The sequence below is a fragment of the Malania oleifera genome, chromosome 5 (genome assembly GCF_029873635.1).
Source record: "Malania oleifera isolate guangnan ecotype guangnan chromosome 5, ASM2987363v1, whole genome shotgun sequence".
Taxonomy (NCBI): Eukaryota; Viridiplantae; Streptophyta; class Magnoliopsida; order Santalales; family Ximeniaceae; genus Malania; species Malania oleifera.
Window position 1 is genome coordinate 26875044 of NC_080421.1, and position 13672 is coordinate 26888715.

Consider the following 13672-nt stretch of genomic DNA (forward strand, 5'->3'; position numbering starts at 1 on the left):
CACTGATTTTGCAGGCAACTGTATAATGTGAATAGGGTCCCACTAGCATTTCTTATGACAAAGATGTATGTATGACTATGCATGAAATGCTTGAATGCTTATAAATGCAATGCAATCTAAGATAACCACTTTACCAAAATTCTTAGGAAAACCCGAACGCTCCATATATCTTTATTACATTAGGTCAAAGAAAAGTACAAAGATGAATTCAGAAATAAAGATCACTCTCTTTATATATATATAAAACTAATTTCATTACAACAGTAAACAAAAATGACCCCATATGCTTAATGGGAATGTACAAACCATCCTAGCTCTTGGTGTACATGCATCATATATAATTTATGCATCTTTAGGATCAAACTAGCTAGAATACGCTATATACTCGACCTGTTTCATTTTCTTAACCACAACTCTTGCCCTATTAGCAATTCCCTGAGCTTGAGGGGTCATCTTAAATGTTTGGTGATCCAGCACCCAAAACTCAGCCTCCCAACATCTTACTTTCCGTATATAAGACACTACTTCTTGATATTTGGTTTGCAATTGTCTTAACTTTGCAACCTGGCTTGAAGTTCCTGTAGGACTTGGAATGTTACCTCATTCTCAATCTTAGCAATTTTTAGTGATACCTTATTCAGATCAACTTTTGCTTGGAGTTCCTTTCCTTTCTTTCTCAAAGCTATCATTTCTTCTTCAGCTTACAGGTACATTTCTTTCTTCTGTTTAATATTCTACTGGAAATTAAGGATTATTTCTTGTTCCTTTAATTTTATTTACTGAGCATTTAATTTGGTCCTGATTGCATCTTCCTTAGCTAAGTGAAGTATTTCCTGCAGCTCTACCTTTTTCTATAGCCATACTGTTACTTGAGCTTCCATTTCCATTTGAAACTAAGGTGAGATCCTGGCAATCAAAGGCCCTATCTAAAGAGTGGGAGCTACCTAAGGATATAGTAGTTGAAAATTCGTGACCTGAGGATTAACCTAATTAGCGCACCGACCTGACTAGATTGTCTTCAACTACTTTAGAAAATTTAATCAAGTGTCAACTTCAATTCGAGCTGGCAACATCACATTAATTCCTTCAATCAAACTGTATCCCTGATGATTTTGATGGTCTTTTGAATATCGCTATACTTCTATTTTTTTTCTTTGTACACCGCTACTGAGCCGTCCATGAGATAGTTTATGGCTAATTTAGAATTTTGGCAAAGCAGTGTGTGCGCTTAAAATGAATGCAACAAAATGTGACAAAATATTAACAATGCTGACTATACAGCAAATGAGAAGAGAACTAACCAACACTGTAAAGTAAGAGACTTGATAGTACTCCTAGGATTGATATCACTATTTTATTCTCAAAATAATTTACAAAATAAGAATGGATGAAGTCTGCGAAGAAGGATGAAGATACTGTCCCAACTCAGGTGGATTCATTGATTATTGGTTTTCTTCGAGGCTCTATCCTAGAAAAGGAAACTAGATTTAAGTATGTGTGGTTTAGGCTTTATCTCTACCCACAAGAGGTCCCCACAATGTCCCTTATCCTTCCCTAGTGAGTTTGGACAAGGTACATACTAAGTAGAGTTAAAATGCGCCCCTAAAGACTTATACCCTAGAGGAGCTAGTACTACTACACCCCCTATCTAATCCTAAGAGGGTAAAGTTTGGGTATAAGGCTTGTGAAAGCATATGTGCTCACATAAGGTTAAAAACCCAAACCCACATTCCATCATATCATCACACCATGCATACACTTGTCCATTCATTCACAACATTCATTGGAAATATAAAATTTGCATACACAGGTAAAATATTCATATATACACAACCATTATTCAAATATACAGGTAAAATATCATAGAGTAATCAAAATGACTATTAAATTCAAATTTGGGATAATTCACAGTTAATTAATGGCTTAACTCTCTAGCGGTCCCCAATGGAGTCCCCAAGCTACCGCAATGTCCTAGAGAAGGGGTCTGAAATTGTGAGAGAAGATAATATTGATGCTGGTACGATGGAGTCACCACTAACTTGTTATTTGCCTGGGTTTGGTTAGTTCACCTAATTACTACTTGTTGATTGGCCCTTGGATTAATCCTTGGCCAAGAAACCCGTAGTCACGGTATGCTTTTACCATATTTGAGATCAGGAGTACAGTTATATGATGGGAAGGTATTAGCACCCTCTACATACTTGTTTTACAAACGGTACCTAATTAATTATAAACTATCCCAAATTAAATCAAATAGTCCTTAATTAACTCCTAAACAAACCAATAAACGTTAAAATTTTAAAATAAAATTTAAAATCAAGTGTGATTTAGGGATGTCTAATAAGACCTCCAAAAGAGGGGATCTTATTAGATAAACCCCTCTCAAAACTGTATAAGTGAGACCGGAAATACCTCTTTACTCTTTGTTTTATCATTGGGACATACACATGTACAAAATAAAATATAGATAATAAATATATAAAAATATCATGAAAATTCAACAAATTTGAGCAAAAAGAATCTTTAAACATTCCCAAATTTCCAAAAAAAATTCAAGAATTTTTTTAAAATTTTCCAAGATTTTTTTCTACACTTTTCTTGAATTTTTAAAGAGTTTTCTCCATTTTTTTTATTTTTAATATTTTATTTTTTTCCCATTTATTTGGTTTCCTAAGACAAAAATGACTCAAATAAATTTTATTTATTTTTTTATGATTTTTATTTGATTTTTTTTACTACTTTCCCAATTTTTTAATTTAAAATGAATTAAAAATAAATCAATAAAATTTCAAAAATGGGACAATCCAGGGATGGTGTTGTCATGTCAACCACGCGCAACAAATGAGCAATTTTTATTTTTTTATTTTTTTATTTTTTTATTTTTTTATTTTTTATTTATTTGTTTATTTTTAATTTTTTGAAAATTTGGAGGCGACACATGCTAGGGTGATATCATCGTGATATCACTTGTCACGTGGCAAAAATTGATAAGCGTAGAGCACTTGACATAGATTGCTGATGTGGCAACGATATGACCATTCGAACACGTACATTGGATATAGGTTTTCGGATCTATGTTCTCGAGTTTGGATATTTGGGTTTTTTGGGTATGTCTTCTTGGATCTTAGTAAAACACTTGGGTCTGTTTGTGGGATTTTTGGATTTTAAATACTCATTTTAGAGACACTGCTAGAGGAATTTGATTTTGAGTAAATTTGCAAAAAAACAAACTCTTTAAATAATCATTCATACCTCATAATTATGCAAACTTACCCAATCTCTTACCTTTCCATTCATTATCAATTGAAATTTCAAAACAAATCATATATTTAAATGAATAGAAGTATAAGATGTCTACCTCTTCAATTTTCTCTTCCTTGCTATTCATGATGTTGCCTTTTTGTTTTCTGCTTCCTTTGCTTTGAACAACTCCAAGTCATTCCTCCTTCCTTCTCTACTTCTCGGCTACTCCCAATTGCTGAACTTTGACTTCTTTCAATCTCAAATTTCAAACCCTTTATTTATTCCTCAAACTTTAATCTCTTAATCTCTCAATTATCTCACTCTTTTTCTTCTCTAATTCTTCTCCAATTTATAGGCTTAGTGGAAAGCAACCCATTAACTCCAATTGATCACTCAAACTTGATTGATCAATCAAATTAATAACATATTGATTGATTTTTAATTTTAGTTTTGATTTGCAATTACCACTAATTTCTAACTAAAATATCTTCTTATGATGTGTATGTGCAGGTGTAAGCATGGAGAAGCTGACCCACCATATTTTTATTATTTTTTTTTAAATTTTTTTCCTTATCTATTTTCATTTTATCATGTATTTATTTATTTATTTATTTATTTTGAAATTGTACTAATAAAGTTACAAAGATAATTTTTACAGAATAAGGCCTTGGACAAAGTCGGGTGTCCACAAACATAAAATTATTTTCTTTTCTTTGCCTTCTTTTCATTTCTTCTCTTTCTTTGTTTATTAATGTTTGTTGTTTTGAAAAGACATAAAGTAGTAAAGTTCTCATAAGGTTAGGTTCTCTACATAGACTCTACAAAAGTCTTTTCAAAAGAGGATTAAGATTTAAAAATTTTCTACAAAAACAAACAAAGAAAAGGAAAGTTGTAACATGCGATCGACCTGCCTTTATATACGGTCGATTGGACATTGCTGCAACTTTTTTTCCTCTATTTTTGATTTTTGATTTTTGATTTTTTTTTTTTAAAAATCCAAAACGCACACACACACACACACACACACACGCATAAAGGTAAGTGTGGTAGCTATTCTTAAAATGAGTGTTAAATGATGTTAGATCTTGAAACTTCATTTAAGAGAAATTTAGAGAGTTACCTTCCCTATTCACAATGGTGCTTTCAAACCTAAGCTCTTTTCAAAAGTTTCTTTTTTCTTTTCATATTTTCAAAATTAAAATGAAATGACAACTCCGTTTTCTAAAACAAAAGAAAATTACTTAGATAACCAATGGCTTGGTGCTTTATCTTGATTGTAAACGAGCACCAAACATGTTGGCAACCAAAATAGGTCATCCAAGCTCAATGTTGATAACACTTATAACATTTGAAGTCAGTGTAACCAACTTTCTTATAATCTATAAAAACAAGATTATTATTATTATTTTAAGCATTTCAAGAGCTGCTCATATTTTATTTTTATAATGTACTATTTTTTTTTTTTTCCCTCATGACTATTTTGTATGATCTGTTTTAACAACATGTTTATGTATTTAAGATGCTATAATTACAAATTGAGCGATTGGCATTTCTATTTGGTTTTGAAGTTTGAAAAAAAAAAAATCTTATACAACACAGATACTAAAGATTTCAATTCTTATGCAAATGAAAATAGGAAACCCATAGTAGTTTTTATTAGAGCATTGACATTTTTATAGTGTAGTTCTAGGCATATGTGTAGCTCCTAATTGAAGCATTGGTTATGGCTTATTTATAAGTGAGGATGGATAAAGTATAATTTATAATATTGGGATTCTTATATTATATGGTTAAAGAAAAATTAGAACTATCTAATTCTGTCTATTTATTCATTGTAAAATTCAAAAATTAAATTAAACTTTCAATTAAGCATAATGGTTTTTTCATAATGTTTATTTTTTATCTATAAACAATTGCATTTGAAATACAAGGGAAATACTATCAAAATTTTGATGTGAATTGAATTTCATGATTTAGATAACACAAAGTTAGAATTTTGGACTTATTTTTATAAAAAAAAAAAATAGTAATTAAACTTGTTATTTAATAATTTAATTCAGACCTATGCATGAAATCATATCCATGCATAGCACAATTTTCTACTAGTGTAATAATGAACTTTATCTATTTAATAAAAAGTTTTTCTAGTTTTAATTTGTATTAGCTTTATAAATATTAACCAAATTGGTTGATATTTTCTATTTTTAGGTTGGTTTTTAGTTTTCGTTTGCATAATTTCTGACAGTAATACCAAATTGTTTCTTATTTTTAAAAAAATATTTTTTCCCTCATTAAATACTTTTTTTTTTTGTTTGCGTTGTAAAATTCCAAATGAATGTAGGTGCGATCCTCGTATCATTTTATTTGATTTAAGATAGAAATCTTGAAAATATATAAAAAAGATTACTCTTATATGCTCAATTTGAACAACATACCAAGAATAATCACATTTTTAGCACACAATCACACAGAGAGCACGTGCTAGATTAATTTCATATCCTAAAATTTTCGATCGTTATAAAAAAAATAACACATAAAAATCAACCAATCAAAATAATGGGTGTTAATATGGCTTCAAATGTTAGGACCCTGTGAGCAACCAGAAAAATATGACACCAGAAATTTAACGTGGTTCGGTTAAGATCAAGCTACGTCCACGGAACACACCACAAATTCACTATTCGCCATAAAAATACAACTTTCTTCTTCCTCTCACTCTTTTCCTCCTCTTTTTCTTCCCTCTACTCTTTGAGCTTCTCTTGTACATATTATAACTTCCACAACTCTCTATTTATAGGGCTTGGAATCAATTTACAATTAAATACATTAAATCAAAAGAAGAAGTTTTATCCATTTAAATTAAATGGTGGATAAATTTTCAGCTTGCAACGCGTTTCCAACTCTTCATGCGTCTCCAGCTTCTAGCTCCAGCTATATCTCCTGTCTCCAGCTACAACAATCTCCCACTTGGAGACGGAGACGCCTCCTCAACCAGTATCATAAATAAATTATGTGCTCAAAATATGTCTTCAGGCATGAAGACCAACTGAAGTTGAACACAACTTCAGCTTCTCTGTAGTCACTACCTTCTTGTCTGCTCAATTCCTGTGGACTACTTTGATGGCTGTCAGCTTCATAACTGGTGCAAAGATGTCGGTGTAGTCAATCCCTTCCTTCTTTTTGAAGCCTTTGACTACCAATCGAGGCTTGTATCTTCTGGAGCCGTCATGCTCCTTTTTAATTTTGTACACCCACTTGTTGTGAAGGGTCTTCTTACCTTTGGGCAACTCAGTTAGTTCCCACATTCTGTTGGAGGTGAGGGACTTCATCTCGTCCTTCATCGCAAGCTCTCACTTGCTCGTATCTACCACCTGACATGCTTCATCATAGTATTCAGGCTCTCCTCCATCTATAGGAAGTAAGTAATCAATATACCTTCTATTTGGTACATGTTGCCGAAAAGATCTCCTAAGCTCTGGTGTTGGAGTAGGAGGTAGTGGTGCAACAATCTGCTCCACATGTTCCTCTACCTAAGGAATCTCGGTATTCTACTGAGGATTCTCGATGTTCTGCTGACGTGTCCTTGCACCTTCTAAAACATCATCCACATCTACAAAGGTCATTTCAGACTCTGTAGATTATGTTGTGTGTCTATCTTTGTACATCATCTTTTCATCAAAAATCACATCTCTACTTCAAATCACCTTTTTGTTTTCATCATCCCAAATGTGATATCCATATTCATCTCCACCATAACCGATGAAAGTGCATTTCTGAGATTTCAGATCCAGCTTAATCCTGACATGATCATTGATATGTACATATGCACACAACCAAAAACTTTCAAATATAAAAGTCTTACCTCTTTGTTAGTCCAAACTTCTTTTGGTAGACTATAGTCTAATGGTATTGATGGACTCTTGTTAATCAAATAAGCTGCTGTGTTGACTGCTTCTACCCAAAACATCTTTGGCAAGCCTGACTGCATATGCATGCTTCTGGCTTTTTCTGTCAACATTCTGTTCATCTGCTCGGCTATGCCGCTGTGTTGAGGCGTACCTGGCACAGTTCTTTCCATTCTGATACCATGCTCATAGTAGAATTTCTTGAACTCAGTGTCAACATAGTCACCACCGTTATCTGTTCTCAACTTCTTGATTTTCAAACCAGTTTCATTTTCTACCATTGCTTTCCAAATTTTACAAGCATCAAAAACATCAGATTTATACTTCAGGAAGTAAACTCATACCTTCCGTGAATGATCATCAATAAACGTGATGAAGTAATTCTTTCCACCTATGGACGAAACGATTGTTGGTCCCCATACATCTAAATGGACTAGCTTAAGTCTCTCATTCTTCATGGTACTGATGTTTGTCTGGAAGCTGACTCTCTTCTGTTTCCCAAATATGCAATCCTCACATGTGTCAATCTTCACCGACTATAAATCACTCAACTTACCCTTTGAGTGCATTACCATGAGTCCCTTCTCACTCAAGTGTCCGAGTCGTTGATGCCATAAGTTACTATTATTATTTCTTGTAGCAACTGTAATAGACATACATGCATCAGGAGTTACATAAAGAGTACCACTTTTCTTACCTCGAGCAATTGTCAATGCACCCTTCGAAATCTTCCATTCATCACCAATGAAAGATGTGTTATATCCTTCATCTGCCAATTGACTGACTGAGATCAAATTCTTCCTTAAGCCTGGAATATACCTGACATCTCTTAGTTTCCATACTGACCTATTCATTTTGATCTTCACTGTCCCCTTACCGGCAATGTCACAAGGTTGATCATTACCCAGATATACTTTACTGAAATTACCTGATGTATACTCCTCTAGGCAATCTCTGCTGCAAGTGGCATGGAATGAAGCTCCAGAGTCTAACACCCAAGACTCCTTTTTGCTCTCCAAAGAGCAGATCAACAAATCATCATTTTCTGAAGCAACATTGGCTTCTGTCTTCTCCCTCGTCTCGTATTCTTTCTTCTGACTTTTGCACTAGTTCTTGCAATGACTAGTTTTTCCACAGTTTAAGCATTCAATAATTTTTGTGCTCTAGGAACCTGTGTCTTAAGAACCTCTGGGATTTCTAGATTTAGATCACCTAGGCCCAGATCTGCCACAATTGTTTGATCGTCCATGCCTGTTTCCACTACCTCGACTTTCCATGTTCAAGGCTGAACTCGAAGTAGAGCCATGGTTTGACTGCACTCTGATTTCCTCTGTCAAAATCATGCTGACAACCTCATCGTATACAAGCTTTGATTTTTCTGCAAAGCGACTGATGGCAGTTACAACACCATTCCAACTTTCGGGCAACTGGCTAAGAATCAGTAGGGTACAAATCTTATTATCAAATGTTATCCCGACTGAGGCGAGTTGATCCTACAACTCGTTGAAATTATTCAAATGCCTGCTAAAACGTTCACCTGCAGACATGCTCATAGTAAATAATCTTTTCATGAGATGTACCTTATTTGTGGCTGAAGGCTGCTCGTACATATTAGAGAGCGCATCCATCAGAGACTTGGTGGATGATATATGTTTGATATTGAATGTCACGGACTTTGACAACGTCATTCTAATGGCTCTAAGAGCTTTTTGATCAAGCAACTCCCACTCATCCTCATTTATAGATGCTGGCTTACCCTTCAATTGTAAGTGCAATTCCTTCCCAAACAAGTTATCTTCTATCTACATCTTCCTGAAACCGAAATTGTTACCATTGAACATTTCAATTTTTGAACTCTTTTCGTTTGACATCTCGATTCTCTAATCTAGAGATGGAATTAGCTCAAATGAATAGCATGGTTAGATCTGGAATGGTCTAAAACCTTAGAAATGGTTCAATTCGTTCAAAAAATGGACCTAAAACGACTCTGAAAAGATCTGTCAAAGTTAAGGTCAAACCTTGTCAAACTGGTCAACTATGCTGACGTGGCAGTGGGGTCCACCTGTTAACGTAGCATTGGGGTCCATTTGCTGACGTGGTGTGGGGTCCTCATGTTTACGTGTCACTATGGGGCCCACCAGCTGATGTGACAGTGCGAGCCTACTTGCTGATGTGGCACGCTGACGTGGCCGGGTTCTAAGGCGGCGGATCGGATCCAAGTCGGGGACCAGGTCTCAGGTTGATCCGGTCTGAGTGAGTCACCAATTCAGATCTTTGGGTCAGAGTCGGGTTTCTGGGTCGGGCTGAGGCGGACCAGGCGAGGAAGACGCGTGGGCGCGCGTGTGGCACGTGAGAAGCAGCTCTCCGGCGCGTGGCAAGGCGTCCTGCTCCAATGAGGCAGGTGGTGGCGCGTGTAGCTTCGTCTGAGCTCCTTTCAAACTTTGGCTTGCACGGTTGGCTTCGTCTCGGCGAGGTGAATATGATGGCGGCCTAAAAATATAATTTTGAGCCATTGAATAGAGCTCTGTTTTCGATGTACCACTCCGATCTTGCTTTTTTGCTCCAATCGGGCTTTGATACCACTTGTTAAGACCCTGTGAGAAACTAGAAAAATATGACACCAGAAATTTAATGTGGCTCGGTCAAGATCGACCTACGTCCACAGAGCACACCACAAATTCACTATTCCCCGGAAAAATACAACTTTCTTCTTCCTCTCACTCTCTTCCTCCTCTCTTTCTTCCCTCTGCTCTCTAAGCTTCTCTTGTACATATTACAACTTCCACAGCTCTCTATTTATAAGGCTTGGAATCAATTTACAATTAAATACATGAAATCATAAGGAGAAGTTTTATCCATTTAAATTAAATGGTGGATAAATGTCCAGCTTGCGATGCCTTTCCAACTCTTCACGCGTCTTCAGCTTCTGGCTCCAGCTATATCTCCTGTCTCCAGCTACAACATCAAAATTTTCAACTATTATCTTATATTATTGTAATATGATAATAATATTATTATTAATTAATAACAATGTATAATGATACTATATTATGAGAGAACTAATGTTCACCTTATCAAATTCACAACCTTTGTTAGTTAAAAAAGAATTGCCTAGTGGCTTTGGACTTTGATCATTATAAGAATGAGACCAATAGGAGCTTAATTAATTTCATAGATTGATCTGAATATTGGGACCATAAAGTTGAACATGATTGGTGGTTTCTTCGACTATATTTGAATGGATGGTCGGAGGCTGTTGAGAGACCATAGTCATTGGTTGTCTAGTTTTTTGATCCATATTGGCCACACCAAAAATATACCATGCCACGTTTGTTGGTCCAAAGATAACTCAAGAGGGGGAACTGAATTGGGTTTAACAAAATTAAACTGTGCTTGATATAAAGTTTAAATCAATTAAAACAATCAAGCAAAACACTCAATACGAAAGAAATTAAAATCAAAGAGAAGGGAAGAAATATTTTTCAAATTCTTTTAAAGTGGTTCAGCAGCCATGTTGGAATTGGTGTGATCCCAAAAGGGGGCCGAGATGAATTGAGTTTTAAAATATTTTGGTTAATTTAAACTTTTTCCAATTCACCACATGTCATATCCCATTCAAAATATACACGTGTATGTAAAATAATTTAAACAGTGAAAACAAGCACACACGTTTGCAGTATCTTATTTAAATTAAATGGATATATGTAAATTGTTATGACAATAAATATGAACAGGAATACACGTGCGGAAATTAAAGTGTAGGAATTTAAATAAGATAGAGAGATAGAGAGACACATGATATTTGTTATTGAGGTTCGGACAAACCAGCCTACGCCCCTGGCTTAAGCATACTCTCCAAAGATTACACTATCCCTACTCACTTAAACGAGCGGAGTAGAAGCCATTTACACCCTCTCCTTAGAGGTGAGGAAAATCTCAGCTCAATTACCAGGTTGAGCCCAATTGGTCTCCCTTACGGGGCAGAGACACTCTAGTTCAATTTTCATGCTGAACCGAACTGGTCTCACTTATGGAGCTGAGACTCCTCAGTTCAATTAATGTGCTAAACCCAACCAGTCTCACTTACGAGACTGAGACTTCTCAGTTCAATTCTGGACTGAACCTAACCAATACAATAAAAATAGTTTTTGTACATATTAATACGCTTCTAAATATAAGCATGATGTATACATTAAAAGCTCAAATACATTTATGATATGAAATGTGCTCAGTAGAGTAAAGGTGTTTTTATTAAAAACAATTTTTGCACACAAAAATTCATATGATCTTTAATTTCAAAAATGAAATATGCAATAAGCGTTTTCAAAGATTTGAATGTGATGACTATGTTCTCCAATAAAAATCTTGCAATGAAAATGCTTGGAGAAGTTAGGAGTTAAGCTCGAAAATATTTGTGCAATGAATACTATTTGAGCATTTGAATCTTGCAATAAAAGTGCAAAGATTCAAAGGCTACAAAGAGTTTTCCACAATATATTTATCAAAGAAAATAATATAGGAAAAACTCTAAATCTACTCTCAAAAATAATTTTCAAATAAAAAGTTAAAGAGAGTAAGTGATTTTGAAAAGCAAAATGGCCAAACAAAATAAAATGCTCACTTTCAAAAGATTTTCCAAAGAGTAATAAAGAGAGTTGGAGAGTGAAAAATTTTACCCCAAAGTAATTTTGTAGTTAAAAATGTAAGTGGGGGAACTTTGATTAAAAAAATAATTTGAGAGAAAAATTGTTTAATCAAAGTTGCTAATTTTGGCTTATGATGGGGTATTTATAGATTTTCCGAAAATTATGACCATTGGGAACACGTTAGGTATTTTTCAAATTATTTAATTAAAAGTTAATTACATTTAAGCCCTAAAAAAATTCAAAACCCGAGAGGTTCGGTTGACCATAGACAAGGTTCGGTTGACCATATTAATAAGTTCGGTTGACCGTGGTAATTTTGAACTAGGGATATGGTCGACCTTATCAGGGCGATTTTGAACCCCTTCGTGGGTTTGATCGACCAAGACAAGGTCGGTCGGCTAGACAACTAGGTTCGGTCGACCTAGACAAAAGATTGGTTGACCATTTATGAGGTTCAATCAACCACGACTATTTTGAATTATGTATTTGGTTGACCAAGTTGTTGGAGGTGTCAGAGGCTTTATGGTTTGATCGACCGAGGAAGGTGCATTCAAAACAGAACGATCGACCGAGCGAAGTCAACAGTTGACTTTTGGCCAGTTCGGTCGACCAAAACATTTATACTGCCAAGGGTTCGGTCGACCATGGCTTAGTCATCATTTTGACTTTTTAGCCAACAAAATGTTTGGTCGACCATGGTGATTTAAACCTTACTGGATTAGTCAACCGGGGCTATTTAATTAACCCAAAAACTCCAACGTCGATCGACTGAAATTCGTTTTTGCCCCAAATTTGACCCTAAATTATTTTTAAACCTTTTGTATGATTTAGTCTTTTAGAAAAAGGTTTTTTTTAGAAATGTTAAGTGTCGTAAGGTCATTTGGTTCCCTATGATCAACCTACGGTCATCTATGCATTTAATCCATATCATGCAGATGCATGCATTATTACAGACCAAAATAATAAAAATTAAATGCATATACAGCTTAAATTAAGTGTCTTCTTCTTTTGCTCTTATGGTGTCATAGAATGCGCTTGAGTGTGTAATCTTTAACGTTCCTTCTGACTTCCATGTCCATTACCTCATGTGTGTTCTAAATCATGAACCTATTCAAAAACGCTAAATGCACACATGAGATACAAATGCTTTGTCAGCATCAAAATAAGGACCGGACTCAAAAATTCAACAAGCCGACCTATGCCCACTCTCTCAAGACAAATCACCTAGAAGTTTCATTAACTTCCCTTACTTTAATAGTGGCAAGGACACCAATTACTCCCCTTATTTTGACGAAAACAAGGAAATGAAAACACCCCTAGTTTTTTGAATACCAATTAAGGAACCAATTACAATAAAGCTTTACAAGAGTGAATTTCTTACAAGGAAGGATACACAATTAAAGTTCACAAAACAAAGTCTCAAAAAATAAATCATTGAAACTCAAGAGTTTTCTCTCAAAGATAAGAAAATGAAAGCACGAAAAGAGATTTAGAGAGAATAAAGGTTAGAGCACTTGTTAATTCAATATAGATTAGTTCCCCAACATTCTCAAGGCTCAGGAGGGCATATATATAGACTTTGGATGAAAACTAGCTATTTTTTTGCTTGTTGGGGTTTATTTGGCTTTCAAACTGAACGACTACTTGTATGGTCCAATTGACCATTTACTAGACATTAAAGAGAAAGAGTGACAATTGCAAGCAAAACTTGTCAAACCAATTGACCGTATTTAGGGGCTGGTTGAACGTCTTTGGCCTTTGCCTAAGGTCAATCGACTGTACCTTGGGGTGGGTTGACGGCCCCTGACACAAAGGTTGGTCTGGTATACTTTTGTTCCCCCTTTCTCTAGTTTTGGTCCAATCATGCTATGTCTTATG